Here is a 4,679-nt window from a genome sequence, read left to right on the forward strand (position 1 = left end):
ATTTGATGATACAAATCTATCGCTGGGCTCAGCTTAAAAAGTTTTATCTGAGGAAGAGGCTCCACATTGGGTGGGGATGGGGCCCAAAACTGTCTGGGTGTGAGCTGTGGAGCAGAAACCACCTGTTCCTCTCATTCCGCAGGACATCTGTGACTCCTGGGCCACAGAGGTCCGATCAGGCTAAGGGCTTGGGCATACCCCCTGCCTGGCCTCCTTGCCCAAACTGGCAGAGGGGCCAGGCTGAGCAGCAGCCCCTCTCTTACCTCAGCTATGAATCTCCTGCCCCCCAAGTCCAAGTACAATCCACTGCAGAATGAGTCTCTGTCATCGCTGGAGGAGGGGCCTTCAGGGTCCACCCCACCAGAGGAGCTGCCTTCCCCATCAGCCTCATCCCTGGGGCCCATCCTGCCCCCTCTGCCTGGGAACCATAGTCCCACTACCCTGTGCTCCTTCTTCCACTGGATGAGCAACCTGAGGCTGGCCAATCGGGCCGGGGGACACCTGGGGCCTAAGAGGGAGCCGGGAAGGGCAGCCAATGATGGGGAGGGCATTGTAGGGGCAACCTTGCCAGACTCATTCCCCTACCCCTCCTCCAGGACATGAACAAGCTGAGTGGAGGTGGTGGGTGCAGGACTCAGGTGGAAGGGGGCCAGCTGGGGGGTAAGGAGTGGACCCGCCATGGGAGCTTTGTCAATAAGCCCATGTGGGGCTGGCTGCATCCCAATGACAAAGTCATGAGACCTGGGGTTTCCTACTTGGTTTGGTACATGGGCTGTGTGGAGGTCCTGCAGTCAATGAGTGCCCTGGACTTCAACACCTGGACTCAGGTCACCAGGGAGGCCATCAGTCTTGTGTGTGAGGCTGTGCCAGGTGCCAAGGGGGTGACAAGGAGGAGAAAGCCCTGTAACCATCCACTCAGCTCTATCCTGGGAAGGAGTAACCTGAAATTTGCTGCAATGACAATCATTCTCACCATCTCCACCAGCAGCCTTAACGTCATGGTTGCAGACTGCAAACAGATTATCACTAACAACCATATGCAATCTATCTCATTTGCATCCAGTGGGGATCCAGACACAGCCAAGTATGTCGCCAACGTTGCCAAAGACCCTGTGAGTCAGAAAGCATGCCACATTCTGGAGTGTCCTGAAGGGCTTGCTCAGGATGTCATCAGCACCATTGGCCAGGCCTTCAAGTTGCACTTTAAACAATACCTCAGAAAACCACCCAAACTGGTCACCCCCCATGACAGGATGACTGGCTTTGATGGCTTAGCTTGGGATGAGGAGGAGGAAGAGCCGCCTGGCCATCAGCACTATAATGACTTCCTGGGAAGGAATCCCCTCTTTGGCATGTGGTATACATGAGGCTTCAGGAAGGAGCCACTCCAGGGGCTGCTCGACCCACTCCACCCAGTGCCCAGACCCCCAGCCACTTGGGATCTACACTGCCTGTAGGACAGTCCGTTGGGGGAGATCCAGAAGTTTGCAAATAGATGCCACCTCCACCACCCTGTCCAGGCAGAGAGCTCTTTGATGATCCCTCCAATGTCAACGTGCAGAACCTAGACAAGGCCCGGCAAGCAGGGGGTGGTGCTGGGACCCCCAATCCTGCCATCAATGGCAGCACACCCTGGGACCTGTTTGACATGAAGCCCTTTGAAGATGCTCTTCACATGCCTCCTCCTCCCCAGTTGGTGTCCATGGCTAAGCAGCTCTGAGGGGACCCTGGTTCCATGGGAAGCTGAGCTAGCGGGAGGCTGAGGCACTGCTGCAGCTCAACGGGGACTTCCTGGTGCAGGAGAGCATGACCACACCTGGCCAGTATGTGCTCACTGGCTTGCAGAGTGGGGAGTCCAAGCATCTGCTACTGGTGGACCCTGAGGGTGTAGTTCGGACAAAGGATCACCGCTTTGAGAGTGTAAGTCACCTCATCAGCTACCACATGGACAATCACTTGCGATCACCTCTGCGGGCAGTGAACTGTGTCTACAGCAACCTGTGGAGCAGAAACTGTGATCTGCCCCAGCGCTCTCTTCCAGAAGATGCCCTCCAACCCCTTTCCACCCTATTGTCTAACTCTCAGGACCTCATTTGGGAGTGTTCTGTGGGCATGGCCTTGTGTCAGAGCTGGGAGTAGTGTGGACACTGGGTTTCATATCCAGCTGAGTGAGAGGGTTTGAGTCAGAAACCTGGGGGAGAATCCTGCTTCTCCCCAAGCATTAATCAATCATCAAAGTATTAATGTACAGAGTGGCCCCTTACCTGGGCCTTTTCTGTGCCAACCTGATGCCCCTTCCCCAAGAAGGTGAGTGCTTGTCATGGAAAATGTCCTGTGGTGATAGGCCCAGTGGAACAGTCACCCTTCTGGGCAAGGGGGAACGAATCACACCTCTGAGTTTCAGGGTACTCCAGACCCCTCTCAACACCCCCACCCCCATGTTTAAACTTTGTGCCTTTGACCATCTCTTAGGTCTGAAGATATTTTATGCAAAGAGTTTTTGGGACCTTGAGTTCAATGACAGGGATGCCAACACCTTCTTGGCTTCTGGGACCTGTCTTCTCCTTGCTCAGCACCCTCTCCAGTTTGGGTTGGGAGAACAGAGGCAGGAGTGGCAGCTGTCTCCTCTCCCTGGGGATATGTAACCCTTGGAGATTGCCCCAGGGCCCTCTCCTGGCCAGGGAGGAGATGGATCCCTCCCTTGCTCAGTGCCTCCTGGCCGGGGGGGCCCCTCACCCCAAGGCATGTGTATATACATTTCATAAGGCCCACCCTCCCATCTTGCATGTCTATTGTACTCTACAGCCAAAGTGTAGCCCTCCCTCCTGGAGCCTCTGCCCTGCTTCCCTTTCTGGGAGGGGGGTGGGGGTGACTGAATTTGGGCGTCTTGTACAGTTAATGCTCCCAGGTGGATTTTGTGGAGGTAGGAAAAGGGGCATTGAGACTCTAAAGCAGTAGACAATCCCCAAATACCATCTGTGGAGTCGGAACTGCATTCTTTTAAAATTTTATATGCATATATTTTAGGGCTGTAGACTTACTTTTCTAATTTTGTTTTCCATGGCTTATTCTTGAGCACAAAATGATAATCAATTATTACATTTATACATCACCTTTTTGACTTTTCTGAGCCCTTTTACAGCTCTTGGCATTTTCCTCACCCAGGACTGTGAGGTAACTGGGACCGGCAGCATTATCTTTTATACCAGAGACCTGAGGCAGATGAAATTGATTTCCAGCTAGGACTAGAAAACCTTGGGCCTCTTACTGCGAGGCTGAGAGGCAGAAGTTTGCCTGAATGCCTGTCAGTTTCACGGATGGGAAATGCAAAACCTACAATTCATGAGTACCTTCTACAGGCCTGGAACAGCCTAGGCCTGGGGTGGCCACACCACAGCAAACAGACCCCGCTCTTTTGGCCTTGTGGTTAATGGAGAGTTCACTGTTTTCATCCTGCCTTCCTTTTGTTGTTGTTTGGATGTTTCCATGGTCTCACTTATACCAAAGGGAAAACTCTTCATTAAAGTCCGTATTTCTTCTTAAAAAAAAAAAAAAAGAAAAAGAAAAAAAAGTTTTATCTGAGATTCCTTCTATGGAACAAAGTTTCATCAAAGCCAACCCAAGTCTATGTAAAAAATAATTATTCTTGCTGCACTGTATACAAATAATTAGGCCAAGTATAATAAAGCTAACCAGTCCTACCATAATTTGTCTTTAGTTAAAATGGAAAACTGAAGAGAGAAAAGTTCTGTTTCAAAAACTGTAGTACACTTGTTGTTAGATTCTAGCCTTGCCTAATTCTTTTTAATTTTTATTATTTTCTACAGTTTGAACCAAATTCTAATTTTTCTTGACTATAAAACTGCAAAATAATGCTTTTATTTTATTCCTTTTTCCCCATTTTTCCTAATTTGAAATTACTGAAAACTAAGCTGTGCTTTCATAAAGCCATGAATACTGAAGCTAGACAACTTAACTTCAGAAGAAAATAATAGTCCTATATACATACATAAGTGACTTTCATATCTGGCTACTGATGTATGAACTTCAGACTATGTGGCCTATATCGATTTTCCAGGATTGTTCTTTTGTTTGTTGTTGTTTTCCTCCCTTTTTTACCCCTATTTTCTTTTCATAGGACATGAGACTTCAAAACCTTCTAAAAATGAGCTTTCCTAATAACTCAGGGCCTACCTTTCTAGGAATAAAACATCCTAGCCATGAGAGATCAGATGAAACCGGAGGCCAAAGACTCATTTTCTTTTAATATGCTTTCTCTAAAAGATTTTTCAAAAGAAAAGGGGGAAAATGTGAAAGAAAAATATCTTGGGCCCCCAAAATCACTGAGCTAAAAGGAAAATTTAAACTGGGAACTGCTTAGGGCAAAACTGCCTCCCATTCTATTAAAAGTCATCTCTCTGCTCACTGAGATGAATGCATATCTGATTGTCTCCTTGGAAAGGCTAATTAGAAACTCACAATAATGAAACTATTTTTCTCTCATCTACCTGTGACTTGGAAGCCCCCTCTCTGCTTTGAGTTGCCCCACTTTTACTTCAACTTGTCTCACCTTTCTGGATAGACCAATGTTCATTTTACATATATTGATTGATGTCTCATGTCTCCCTAAAATGTATAAAACCAACCTGTGCTCTGACCACCTTGGGTGCATGTTATCA

At 48.4% G+C, this 4,679-nt stretch overlaps 1 pseudogene; it reads left to right on the forward strand.

Moving 5' to 3' along the window:
* The first annotated feature begins 270 nt into the window (after nt 1-270).
* Nucleotides 271-2,043, forward strand: LOC101131006 (SHC-transforming protein 1-like; annotated as a pseudogene).
* Nucleotides 2,044-4,679: the final 2,636 nt, after the last annotated feature.

This window comes from Gorilla gorilla, chromosome X, assembly GCF_029281585.2.
Source record: "Gorilla gorilla gorilla isolate KB3781 chromosome X, NHGRI_mGorGor1-v2.1_pri, whole genome shotgun sequence".
Taxonomy (NCBI): domain Eukaryota; kingdom Metazoa; phylum Chordata; class Mammalia; order Primates; family Hominidae; genus Gorilla; species Gorilla gorilla.